This window comes from Ranitomeya imitator, chromosome 7, assembly GCF_032444005.1.
Source record: "Ranitomeya imitator isolate aRanImi1 chromosome 7, aRanImi1.pri, whole genome shotgun sequence".
NCBI lineage: Eukaryota > Metazoa > Chordata > Amphibia > Anura > Dendrobatidae > Ranitomeya > Ranitomeya imitator.
In genome coordinates this window covers 55,770,456-55,784,150 of record NC_091288.1, presented here as the reverse complement: position 1 = coordinate 55,784,150, position 13,695 = coordinate 55,770,456, and the positions used below count along the sequence as shown (strand labels likewise).

Sequence of the window (13,695 nt, the reverse complement as noted above, 5' to 3'; positions counted from 1 at the left end):
GGGTCAGGGAAGTTGTGTCTTCGGGATACAAAATAGAGTTCGCCTCCCGACCCAGAGATCGTTTCTTCCAATCTCGTCCTCCAAAAGATCCCGCTTTGGTTCCGGGCTTCTTCGCAGCCATCGCTTCTCTGCTCAAATCCGGGGTAATCGTTCCCGTCCCAGAAAAGGAACGGTACACGGGTTTCTACTCGAACCTCTTTGTGGTACCGAAAAAAGACGGCAAGGTTCGTCCCATTCTGGACCTCAAATTGTTGAACAGGAGGGTTCGCCTGAGACACTTCAGGATGGAATCCCTTCGTTCAGTAATTGCTTCCATGGAGGCTCAGGAATTTCTATGCTCTATAGATATCCAGGACGCCTACCTACATCTTCCAATATTTCCCGGACATCACCGTTTCCTGCGCTTCGCAGTGCAACAAGATCATTTTCAGTTCGTCGCCCTGCCGTTCGGTCTCGCAACCGCGCCAAGGGTGTTCACGAAAATCATGGCGGCGCTGATGGCCATTTTGAGAGTCAGAGGCTTGGTTCTGTTTCCATACCTCGACGACATCCTCATCAAGGCTCCGTCCTTTGCTCAGGCCCACGAAAGCTTGTCCATTGTTCTCGACACCTTATCCCGTTTCGGATGGCTGGTCAACCGGAAGAAGTCCTGCCTTATTCCTTCTCAGCGCATCATCTTTCTGGGCATGCTCTTCGACACTCGTCAGTCCAGAGTCTTCCTTCCCAAGGACAAGAGATCCACCCTTTGTCGGGACATTCTCTTGCTCCAGGGTCCTCGGCCTCCCTCCCTCCGATCGGCCATGAAGGTTCTGGGGAGGATGGTAGCTACCTTGGAAGCGATTCCCTTCGCCCAATTCCATTCTCGACCCCTTCAGCAAGCCATTCTGTCTCAGTGGGACAGGTCGGTCTTCTCCCTGGATCGGCCGATCAGACTCTCCTTTCGGGTCAAGCGGTCTCTCAACTGGTGGCTGACGTCTCCTCTCATCTCCCAGGGCAGGTCCTTCCTTCCGGTTCACTGGCAGGTGGTGACAACGGATGCCAGCCTGATCGGCTGGGGTGCGGTTTTTCGCCACCTGACGGTTCAGGGCCGTTGGTCGCTACAGGAGTCCGCGCTGCCGATCAACGTCCTCGAAATTCGGGCCATCTTTCTGTCCCTCCGCCATTGGGAAAGGATTCTCAGGGGCCTTCCAGTCCGGATCCAGACGGACAATGCCACGGCTGTGGCATATGTCAACCATCAGGGGGGGACTCGGAGCTCCTTGGCCCTTGCCGAGGTGTCCAAGATCCTCCTTTGGGCAGAGGCAACGGTTCCGGTGATATCCGCGGTGCATATCCCCGGCGTAGAAAACTGGGCCGCCGACTTCCTCAGCCGCGAGGGTCTCGCGGCGGGGGAATGGTCCCTGCATCCGGAGGTCTTCCATCAGATTTGTCTTCGATGGGGAACTCCGGATGTGGATCTCACGGCGTCTCGGATCAACAGGAAGGTTCCACAATTCGTCTCCAGGTCACGCGATCCTCTCGCAGTGGGCGTCGATGCTCTGGCCATTCCTTGGTCACAGTTCGAGATGCCCTATCTGTTCCCACCCCTTCCATTACTTCCCAAACTGTTGAAGAAGATCAAAGCGGAAGGGGTGCCGGTCATCCTGATCGCCCCGGATTGGCCCAGGAGAGCTTGGTTCGCGGAGCTCGTCAACCTTCTCGCGGACGCTCCCTGGCGCCTTCCAGACAGGCCCGATCTGCTGTCCCAGGGTCCTATCTGCCACCCGAATTCTCGGTCGCTCAGTTTAACGGCGTGGCTGTTGAGACCGCGGTTCTAAGAGCGTCCGGCCTTTCGGACCGGGTCATTCACACCATGATTCAGGCTCGGAAGCCTTCGTCTTCCAGGATCTACTACCGCACCTGGAAGGCCTACTTCCGTTGGTGCGAGTCCAACCGCGTGCCGCCTATGGTTTTTTCCCTGCCTTCTCTTTTGGCCTTCCTTCAGGCAGGACTGGATTCGGGCCTGGCTCTTAGTTCCCTGAAGGGTCAGGTCTCTGCGCTTTCCATCCTCTTTCAGAAGACCTTGGCCTCTCGGCCACAGGTTAAGACCTTCTTTCAGGGGGTAGCCCACGCCGTCCCGCCGTACAGGGCCCCTGTGGAGGCATGGGACCTAAACCTGGTACTGGACGTTCTGAAGGTTTCTCCCTTTGAACCTCTTAGGGAGATTCCTCTATCAGTTTTATCTTGGAAGGTGGCCTTTCTTGTGGCCATCACGTCCATTCGCCGCGTTTCCGAGCTGGCGGCACTGTCTTGCCGCCCTCCGTTTTTGGTCATTCACCAGGACAAGGTGGTCTTCCGACCTCCACCTTCTTTTCTTCCTAAGGTGGTTTCCACCTTCCACCTCAACGAGGACATCGTTCTACCTTCCTTTTGTCCAGCTCCGACTCATCCTCTGGAGCGATCGTTGAACAAGCTGGACCTAGTCAGGGCAGTGAGGATTTATCTGGATAGAACATCCTCTTTCCGGAAGACGGATTCATTTTTCGTCATTCCTGATGGCACGCGCAGAGGCCAGCCGGCTTCTAAAGCGACTATTGCTCGCTGGATCAGAACGGCAATTTTGGAGGCTTACCGGGTCAAGAACAGAGTGCCCCCTCCTGGGATTAAGGCTCACTCTACCCGGGCAGTCGGCGCCTCCTGGGCGGTGCACCACAGGGCTTCCGCCCTACAGCTTTGCAAAGCGGCAACTTGGTCTTCCATCCACACGTTCGCCAAATTTTACAAGGTCCATACCTACGCATCGGCGGACGCCAGCCTAGGCAGAAGGATCCTGCAGGCGGCAGTGGTGAGTCCTCTGACCTGATGGAAGTCTGTTTTCCCGCCCTTGGGACTGCTTTGGGACGTCCCATGGTTCCTGTGTCCCCCAATGAGAGGCGATAAAGAAAACAGGATTTTTGGTTGCTTACCGTAAAATCTGTTTCTTGGAGCCTCCATTGGGGGACACAGCACCCTCCCAATGTTTTTGTTATATGTTCTCTGACTGTTCTCACGTTTACAGTTCTCAAGTTTGTGGTTATGGTTTTTCAACCTTGTTCTTTCTCCTACTGCTTTCTCACTAACTGAAGAGTTTAATGCCAGTCGGTGGGGTGTACACTGCAGAGGAGGAGCTAATTTTTTTATTTGCATAGTGTCAGCCTCCTAGTGGCAGCAGCATACACCCATGGTTCCTGTGTCCCCCAATGGAGGCTCCAAGAAACAGATTTTACGGTAAGCAACCAAAAATCCTGTTATCTACAGCATTACAGAATGCTGCAGATAAGCCCCTGATGCCGGTGGTCTTACCTCACCCGCGATTTTCGGGGTGACAGGTTCCCTTTAATTTTTTTTATTCGATGGAATGCATGAATTCATTTTAAAAAGTCTGTCTCAAATTGGCGCCGTGTGTGTAGTAGCAGCGATCCGATCGCTGCGGCTGCGCCATCTTGCTAGAGAAGAAAAAATGGCCTCCTCCAAGATCGCCGATAGATGCTACTTCGCAGACACGGCCGGCGCCATCTTTTTTTTTTTTTTCTCAAGCAAGATGGCGACGCCTACCCAGTAGCATCTATCGGCTATCGGTTAGCTGCCAATGCACAGGCGAGGCCGGCATCGTTTTGAGACTTTTTTTTTTTTCATGAATTTATGTATACCATCAAATAGAATAATTAAATACACATTGTAGATGTGATCAGGCTGCAGTGCATGATCCTTTATAGGGAACCTGTCACCCCCTGGACGCTTTTAAGTTATTACTATGGGCATACAGGGGAAAGAATTGCTTAAATGGTCCCACCTGTATGCCTCATAGCTGAGGTCTTGTTGCTGAGAAATAGACTTTTAATCTTTTATGTTAATTAGTTCTTCCAGGCTCCGGGGTGTGCGGTGCCTGGGAGAAAACTCTGCCTCCGGTGTTAATTTCTGCACTACCCCCTCGCATGCACGTAGCAGTGACATGCAGCTGCAGCACCGGAACCCTGGGCCTTGCACTCGCGCGATTATGTGTATCTTTTCCTCTTTTCTTTGGGCATTGGCTTCATTGGTCTTCTGTGTTCTTCTTATGTTAAAAAATTAACATAAGAGATTAAACGTCTATTTCTCAGCAACAAGACCGCAGCTATGAGGCATACAGGTAAAACTACCGTATTTTAACCCTCCGTCACATACAATATTCGGACTAACGAGTTCACATACAATGTGCCTGTCAGGCGCCTGCAGGAAAAATACCTATAATATCTAATGTTTGCAATTTCAGTGCTCTAAAAGTGATCAGTGACTTTCATAGGGATGTAATAAGAGACTACACATAATCAGTTGCAAAAAAAAACATTTACTTAACATAAAACTAATAACTATGAAATACAAACTTTTCAAAACTCCCGCCAAATAGTCCCCAGTTCGACTCTCTCAAAAAAATGTACAAAGAAAATTTTTGAACACAAACTTAATTTTAAGGTACCTTAAGTACTATTAAAAACATATTCAATCAGAAGTAGATGCTGAGGTTTCCCCAGAAAAGTCACACTTGCAGAGCAAATAGCAAGAATTACACACCATTTTTGCATGTGTCAGGCAAATTGCTTTATGACATTTGAGACATTCATAATTTGAAAGCCTTCTGGTTCCGCTTTCCGTTTGGCAGGTGGTGCATCTCCTTCTTTTGTGAGGTGGTGCAGATGGTGACTTTTCACCATCATCTTCTGGGCGGAACCTTTTGAGCTGAACTTGAAGGCGAGAGGGGATACCGATTGTTTTCACGCTTCTCCTGCGTAGCTCTCCAAGTACTAGTTCATGGGCCAATTTTTTCAGATACAATCGTCTACGGAGTGGTTCAAGCTTGTTTTCAAGATAAATTACTTGTGAATTTATACCACCCAAATTCAACATAGCAAAAAATATGACCATTGGCCAGCGTTTGATGTTTCTGCTGACGTTGAAAGTGGAGCACATCTGATCTGCTGTATCCACACCCCCTTTGGTGGCATTGTAAAATGTAATTATCTCCGTGTTTTTTTCTGCCCCAGTCCCAGGATCGATGGCAGCATCATCATGAAGTGTTGATAGAAGAAGTACGTTTTTTCTGGAATGGCTTCTTGTTCCATTTAGTATTTTTATCTTTTCCAATATAATATGATCCAACTTCTTCATCCTCACCACTGTCACCATCTTGCTCTGTTTCAGAATCCAGGACACATTCTTCCACCTCATCATGAGAATCAATCTCACTTTCCTCTCCTAAATCCTCATTCAGTGTGAGGTCTCTATCATCTAACAGCATGTTTGTTACTTCCTCAACATCAAGTTGTTTGGATAAATTGTACATTTTCCTCTCCATTTCAGCAGATAATCTGAAGCAAGAGAAGGAATATGTTAGGGAACTACTGTATATGCCTGAGCAGCACACTTTCTTTTATAAAATCTCCCTTATTTCTATGAAATATCCTCACATTTTGTGCTATACATTCATAAAACAAGCTAAATAAACTATTGTGATGAATAAAAACATAAAATACCAACCTTACTGAATGTGACGTATTCACATACAATGAGCCTGAGAGATCTGTGCAGCTATATCCTCTCCCCTGAAGCTCTGAAATCCAACTGTGATATCAGGTTTCACAGACCTTCAAGAGACAGGAGACTACCTGGAGGGAGGGGGTTTCCTCACAATCTGGTGAGGAAGGATAAATGAAAGTAAAAGAGAAGCGCCTGTCAGATCAGTTGTATGTGACGGAGGGTTAACAGTTCTATCACCTGTATGCCCATAGTAGTAGGTTACATACGTCCTGGGGGTGACAGATTCCCTTTAAATGTTTTTTTTTATTAGAGCTTTGATTAGCATTTAGTGGAGAAGAGATCAGGCCTAGAAACGAACCTGTTAAGGAGCGGTCTGCTGAAACTGAATGGCATCGAGCTTCTTGCAGTGTGCTGTAATACATGGAATCTGCAAAAGGAAAATGATAGAAAATTTAGAATTAAAACTGATTGCCGGAATGTTTTAATCCAGATAGCACCAGATATGCTAATACACGGTGACAGTATTTTTTAAGTGGAGACTAGTACAGTACATTTTTCTTGTCCTGATGGCCTGTTGCTTGTATGTACAATCGGAGCAATGCAAATAAACTGTAGTATCAGTTGCCATCTAGTATTTCAGAGTATAGCCTGAGCAACCAGAGTAGAAAGTCTGAAGACCGCAGAGCTGAGCCAACAAGTATCTGTGACCTGGTCAGGTTGCAGATGTGCCAGCCTCATTTACAATGGGAAGTCACATGTAGAGCATTAAAGGGAATCTGTCAGCAGGTTTTTCTACCTAATCTCAGAACATCATAATGTAGGGTAGAGACCTTGATTCCTGCAGTGTTTCGCTCACTTGGCTGCTCGTGGCAGTTTTTACAAAATAATCCGTGCTTTTTTTTTTTTGTTTTGTTTTTTTTTTTTTTAGCAGGAGTTTATAACCAGAGGACTAGTAGTCCAACTCCGCTCACACCACTGAGTGTACGTGGAAATCTGCCAGTGTTGTGGGCGGGGTTATACAGAGCTCAGCATTAGAGAACTGCTAGATCTGTAGCATAGATGACAGTCTGTATGTGGTGTGTGTATGTATGTATATATATATATATATATGTGTGTGTGTGTGTGTGTGTGTATATATATATATATATATATATATATATATATATATATATATATATATATATATATATATATATATATATATAGTTAGGTCCATATATATTTGGACAGAAACAACATTTTTCTAATTTTGGTTATAGACATTACCACAATTAATTTTAAACAAAGCACTACAGATGCAGTTGAGGTTCAGACCTTCAGCTTTCATTTGAGGGTATCCACATTAAAATTGGATGAAGGGTTTAGGAGTTTCAGCTCCTTAACATGTGCCTCCCTGTTTTTAAAGGGACCCAAAGTAATTGGACAGATTCAATAATTTTATATAAAATGTTCATTTTTAGTACTTGATTGAAAACCCTTTGTTGACAATGACTGCCTGAAGTCTTGAGCTCATGGACATCACCAGACGCTGTGTTTCCTCCTTTTTGATGCTCTGCCAGGCCTTCACTGTGGAGGTTTTCAGTTGCTGTTTGTTTGTGGGCCTTTCAGTCTGAAGTTTAGTCTTTAACAAGTGAAATGCTGCTCAATTGGGTTGAGATCAGGTGACTGACTTGGCTATTCAAGAATATTCCACTGCTTTGCTTTAATAAACTCCTGGGTTGCTTTGGCTTTATGTTTTGGGTCATTGTCCATCTGTAGTATGAAACGACGACCAATCAGTTTGGCTGCATTTGGCTGGATCTGAGCACACAGTATGGCTCTGAATACCTCAGAATTCATTCGGCTGCTTCTGTCCTGTGTCACATCATCAATAAACACTAGTGACCCAGTGCCACTGGCAGCCATGCATGCCCAAGCCATCACACTGCCTCCGCCGTGTTTTCTTTATCGCCTCTCATTGGGGGACACAGGAACCATGGGTGTATGCTGCTGCCACTAGGAGGCTGACACTATGCAAATAAAAAAGTTAGCTCCTCCTCTGCAGTGTACACCCCACCGACTGGCATTAAACTCTTCAGTTTAGCTTAGTGTCAGTAGGAGGTGGACACGGGTCTTTCTTTAGACCCTTATCTACCTCAATGTGCGTCGTTTCTTTTCAGGTTTTTTCCGGATGGGATACAGGGTGAGCTGTCACACCTGTAGTCCCTCAAGCGGACTATGAGTACGGCGTGTACTGCCACCCCGTATCCTCATAGATCCCTCAGCAGGACCAAGAGCCTGGCACACAAGCGTGCTCAGAAGTCCGGTCCTGGCCCGTCCCCCACCCACTCGCCCACCAGAGCCTGTCGGTCGGAGGAGACGAGGACGTCCATCAGCAGCTCCTATGGACGTCTGATACCTTCTCAAGGTTAGTAGCAGACGACGGGGGATTTTACTAGGTGAGTATTTCTAAAGGGGTTCCCAGGACTCAGCGCAGGTCATCGCTGCATTTGCAGCACTTTCCCCGTTCCCTGCGCGGTGGCTACCTTTCCATGCCCCACCGCGTTCCTCCAGCGGTCGCCGTTCTTCCTTCAGGCCCTGGCCTCCCGGGGCCTGCTTGCGGCACGCTCCTGCCTGCAGTTTTTCCTTCAGCGGTCGCTGGCTCCTAATTTAGGCCCCGGCCTTTTCCGGGGCCTACTTGCGGCGTACCAGCTTCCCTCAGCGTTCTATGCGGCGGCCTCTCCGGCGGCGCTCACCTCCACAGCCAGCTGGGGCCTACTCCGGCGATTCTTCACCGGCGGCAGCGCTCCCTCTCTTATATGCGGCGGCTGCCGCGCCGCTCTGCCGGGCAGCGTCTGCGCCGCGGGGATCTTCTCTCCGGTCACCGGCTCCTAATTTAGGCCCCGGCTTTTCCGGGGCCTACTCCGGCGACTCTTTTCCGGCGGCAGCGCGCTCTCTCTTTCATGCGGCGGCTTCAGCGCCGCTCTGCGGGGCAGTGTCTGCGCCGCGGGGGTTCTTCTCAGCGGGCACCGGCTTCTAATTTAGGCCCCGCTGTGTCAGTCCTGCAGCAACCCGATTGTTCCCACCGCCCAGGATCCCCCGGCTGTTCCGCCCGAGAGTGATCCCCCCATCCCAGGATGGGCCGCCTCTCTGTCACAATCGGTGGCCGATTTAACACGGGTATCTCAAACCCTGGTGTCCGCGCTGGATCGGTTACCCCTGCAGACCCCGGCCGTAGCCAGCGGGTCACAGGAACCGCCGCCAGAGCTCTCCTTGATAAGCCACAAAAGGTCCAGACAGGAACGTCGGTCTGAGTCCTCTTCGCGCTCCATCTCGCCGCTCGGCCCTCCCCCGCGGTTGGTGTCCCACCGATCCTCCTCCCCTGAGTCAGGCGAGGCATTATCTGACGCGCCTTCGGAGGATACTTCGGAGCTGGATCCTAACCAAATCGCCACCATGAGTGAGACAGTCCAGAACCTCATTGGGGCAATAAACCAAACATGTGGCATCAAGGATCCCTCTACGGAACCCGCAGATCAGGCGGTTTCGTTTAGACGGGCCAAACCACCTTCAAAATTTTTCGCTCTTCATCCTGAATTCGAGGAAATCATGTCCAGAGAGAGAGAGAGAGAACCCCACTAGGCGTTTTCAGAGGGGAAAACGCCTGGGTGTGTTATATCCTTTTCCTCCAGAACTTACCGCCAATTGGACGGCCTCTCCCTCGGTGGACCCCCCTGTTTCCAGGCTGTCCACCAACACGGTGCTTCCTCTGTCCGGCGGAGCATCTCTGAAGGATTCTAACGATAGAGTTATAGAATCCTTCGCGAAATCTGCTTTTGAAGCGGCTTCAGCGGCTCTATGTCCAGCTTTTGCGTCCACTTGGGCTTCAAAATCCATCTCAAAATGGGCCAAGGATCTTCGGCGAGGTATCCTGGATGGGGCGCCTCCCGCGCAATTAGCGGAACTTGCCAACCAGATTTCCCACGCTGGTGAATACCTGGTTTCCGCCTCCCTGGATGTCACGTCTTGTTCGGCTCAAGCTTCCAGCAATGCCGTTGCCATCCGCCGGACCGTTTGGCTCAAGGCCTGGCAGGCGGACTTGTCCTCCAAAAAGTCCCTCACTAGTCTGCCCTTCCAGGGCTCTCGCCTCTTTGGTTCCCAGCTGGACCAAATAATTAAGGACGCCACCGGGGGTACAAGTTCTCTTCTCCCCCAGGCTAAGCCTCGTCGCCCTCCTCCTAGACGACAGTTTCGTTCTTTTCGGCCTTTTCGTCGCTTCGCTGCGTCACACTCCTTTTTCCCAGCAGCAACAGAGGCCACAGACACGTCAAGAGAAGAAGGCGGTGTCCTTTAGGCCCACTCCGTCCTGGCGTCCTCGTTTCTCCCAGGGTAGATCCTCCAGGCCCAGGACTGGAAGATCCGCCTCGGCATGACTCTCGGCAAGACTCCAGCCCAACTCCTAGATTGGGCGGCCGTCTTCTCCTTTTCAGGGACGTCTGGTTTTCCGCAGTAGAGGATGCATGGGTCAGGGAAGTTGTATCCTCGGGATACAAAATAGAATTCGCTTCCCGACCTCGGGATCGTTTCTTCCAATTCCGTCCTCCAAGAGACCCCGCTCTAGTTCCGGGCTTCTTCTCAGCCATCGCTTCTCTGCTCAAATCCGGGGTAATTGTTCCCGTCCCAGAAAAAGAACGCTTCACGGGTTTCTACTCGAATCTTTTTGTGGTACCGAAAAAAGATGGCAAAGTTCGCCCCATTCTGGACCTCAAATTGCTGAACAGGAGAGTTCGCCTGAGACACTTCAGGATGGAATCCCTTCGTTCAGTAATTGCTTCCATGGAGGCTCAGGAGTTTCTATGCTCAATAGATATCCAGGACGCCTACCTCCATGTCCCGATATTTCCCGGACATCACTGTTTCCTGCGCTTCGCAGTGCAACGAGATCATTCTCAGTTCGTCGCTCTGCCGTTCGGTCTCGCAACCGCGCCAAGAGTGTTCACAAAGATCATGGCGGCGCTGATGGCCATCTTGAGAGTCAGAGGCTTGGTCCTATTTCCATATCTCGACGACATCCTCATCAAGGCTCCGTCCTTCGCTCAGGCCCACGAAAGCCTGTCCATTGTTCTCGACACCTTAGCCCGTTTCGGGTGGCTGGTAAACCGGAAGAAGTCCTGCCTTATTCCTTCTCAGCGCATCATCTTTCTGGGCATGCTTTTCGATACTCGTCAGAGCAGAGGCTTCCTTCCCACAGACAAGAGATCCACTCTCTGTCGGGACATACGCTTGCTCCAGGGTCCTCGACCTCCCTCCCTCCGTTCGGCCATGAAGGTTCTGGGGAGGATGGTAGCTACATTGGAAGCGATTCCCTTCGCCCAATTCCATTCGCGACCCCTTCAGCAAGCCATTCTGTCTCAGTGGGACAGGTCGGTCTTCTCCCTGGATCGACCGATCAAACTCTCCTTTCGGGTCAGGCGGTCTCTCAACTGGTGGCTGACGTCACCTCTCATCTCCCAGGGCAGGTCCTTCCTTCCAGTTCACTGGCAGGTGGTGACAACGGACGCCAGCCTGCTCGGCTGGGGTGCGGTTTTTCGCCACCTGACGGTCCAGGGCCGCTGGTCGCTGCAGGAGTCATCTCTGCCGATCAACGTCCTCGAAATTCGGGCCATCTTCCTGTCCCTCCGCCACTGGGAAAGGATCCTCAGGGGCCTTCCAGTCCGGATCCAGACGGACAACGCCACGGCTGTGGCATATGTCAACCATCAGGGGGGGACTCGGAGCTCCTTGGCCCTTGCCGAGGTATCCAAGATCCTCCTTTGGGCAGAGGCAACGGTTCCGGTGATATCCGCGGTGCATATCCCCGGCGTGGAAAACTGGGCCGCCGACTTCCTCAGCCGCGAGGGCCTCGCGGCAGGGGAATGGTCCTTGCATCCGGAGGTCTTCCATCAGATTTGTCTTCGATGGGGAACTCCGGATGTGGATCTCACGGCGTCCCGAGTCAACAGGAAGGTTCCGCAGTTCGTCTCCAGGTCCCGCGATCCTCTCGCAGTGGGCGTCGATGCTCTGGCCATTCCTTGGTCACAGTTCGAGCTGCCCTACCTGTTCCCACCCCTTCCATTACTTCCCAAACTGTTGAAGAAGATCAAAGCGGAAGGGGTGCCGGTCATCCTGATCGCCCCGGATTGGCCCAGGAGAGCTTGGTTCGCGGAGCTCGTCAACCTTCTCGCGGACGCTCCCTGGCGCCTTCCAGACAGGCCCGATCTGCTGTCCCAGGGTCCGATCTGCCACCCGAATTCTCGGTAGCTCAGTTTAACGGCGTGGCTGTTGAGACCGCGGTTCTGAGAGCGTCTGGCCTTTCGGACCGGGTGATTCACACCATGATTCAGGCTCGGAAGCCTTCGTCTTCCAGGATCTACTACCGCACCTGGAAGGCCTACTTCCGGTGGTGCGAGTCCAACCGCGTTCCGCCTATGGTTTTTTCCCTGCCTTCTCTTTTGGCCTTCCTTCAGGCAGGACTGGATTCGGGCCTGGCTCTTAATTCCCTGAAGGGTCAGGTCTCTGCGCTTTCCATCCTCTTTCAGAAGACCTTGGCCTCTCGGCCACAGGTTAAGACCTTCTTTCAGGGGGTAGCCCACGCCGTCCCGCCGTACAGGGCCCCTGTGGAGGCATGGGACCTAAACCTGGTACTGGACGTTCTGAAGGTTTCTCCCTTTGAACCTCTTAGGGAGATTCCTCTATCAGTTTTATCATGGAAGGTAGCCTTTCTTGTGGCCATCGCGTCCATTCGCCGCGTTTCCGAGCTGGCGGCCCTGTCTTGCCGTCCTCCGTTTTTGGTCATTCACCAGGACAAGGTGGTCTTCCGGCCCCCACCTTCTTTTCTTCCTAAGGTGGTTTCCACCTTCCACCTCAACGAGGACATCGTTCTACCATCCTTTTGTCCAGCTCCGACTCATCCTCTGGAGCGATCATTGAACAAGCTGGACCTTGTCAGGGCTGTGAGGATCTATCTGGACAGAACGTCCACTTTCCGGAAGACGGATTCCTTTTTCGTCATTCCTGATGGCACGCGCAGAGGCCAGCCGGCTTCTAAAGCGACTATTGCTCGATGGATCAGAATGGCAATCTTGGAGGCTTACCGGGTCAAGAACAGAGTGCCCCCTCCTGGGATTAAGGCTCACTCTACCCGGGCAGTCGGCGCCTCCTGGGCGGTGCACCACAGGGCTTCCGCCCTACAGCTGTGCAAAGCGGCAACTTGGTCTTCCATCCACACGTTCGCCAAATTTTACAAGGTCTATACCTACGCATCGGCGGACGCCAGCCTAGGCAGAAGGATCCTGCAGGCGGCAGTGGTGAGTCCTCTGACCTGATGGAAGTCTGTTTTTCCCGCCCTTGGGACTGCTTTGGGACGTACCATGGTTCCTGTGTCCCCCAATGAGAGGCGATAAAGAAAACAGGATTTTTGGTTGCTTACCGTAAAATCTGTTTCTTGGAGCCTCCATTGGGGGACACAGCTCCCTCCCAATGTTTTTGTTATATGTTCTCTGACTGTTCTCACGTTTACAGTTCTCAAGTTTGTGGTTATGGTTTTTCAACCTTGTTCTTTCTCCTACTGCTTTCTCACTAACTGAAGAGTTTAATGCCAGTCGGTGCGGTGTACACTGCAGAGGAGGAGCTAACTTTTTTATTTGCATAGTGTCAGCCTCCTAGTGGCAGCAGCATACACCCATGGTTCCTGTGTCCCCCAATGGAGGCTTCAAGAAACAGATTTTACGGTAAGCAACCAAAAATCCTGTTTTACAGATGATGTGGTTTCCTTTGGATCATGAGCTGTACCACGCCTTCACCATACTTTTCTCTTTCCATCATTCTGGTAGAGGTTGATCTTGGTTTCATCTGTCCAAAGAATGTTCTTCCAGAACTGTGCTGGCTTTTTTAGATGTTTTTTTAGCAAAGTCCAGTCTAGCCTTTTTATTCTTGATGCTCATGAGTGGCTTGCACCATGCAGTGAACCCTCTGTATTTACTTTCATGCAGTCTTCTCTTTATGGTAGATTTGGATATTGATATGCCGACCTCCTGGAGAGGGTTGTTCACTTGGTTGGCTGTTGTGAAAGGGTTTCTCTTCACCATGGGGATTATTCTGCGATCATCCACCACTGTTGTCTTCCGTGGGCGCCCAGGTCTTTTT

At 50.9% G+C, this 13,695-nt stretch overlaps 1 protein-coding gene across 2 annotated transcripts in view; it reads left to right on the top strand.

Moving 5' to 3' along the window:
- NCKAP1 (NCK associated protein 1) overlaps positions 1 to 13,695 on the top strand; it is a 156,759-nt gene that overhangs the window by 64,032 nt on the left and 79,032 nt on the right. The gene's annotated exons all lie outside the window — the stretch shown is intronic.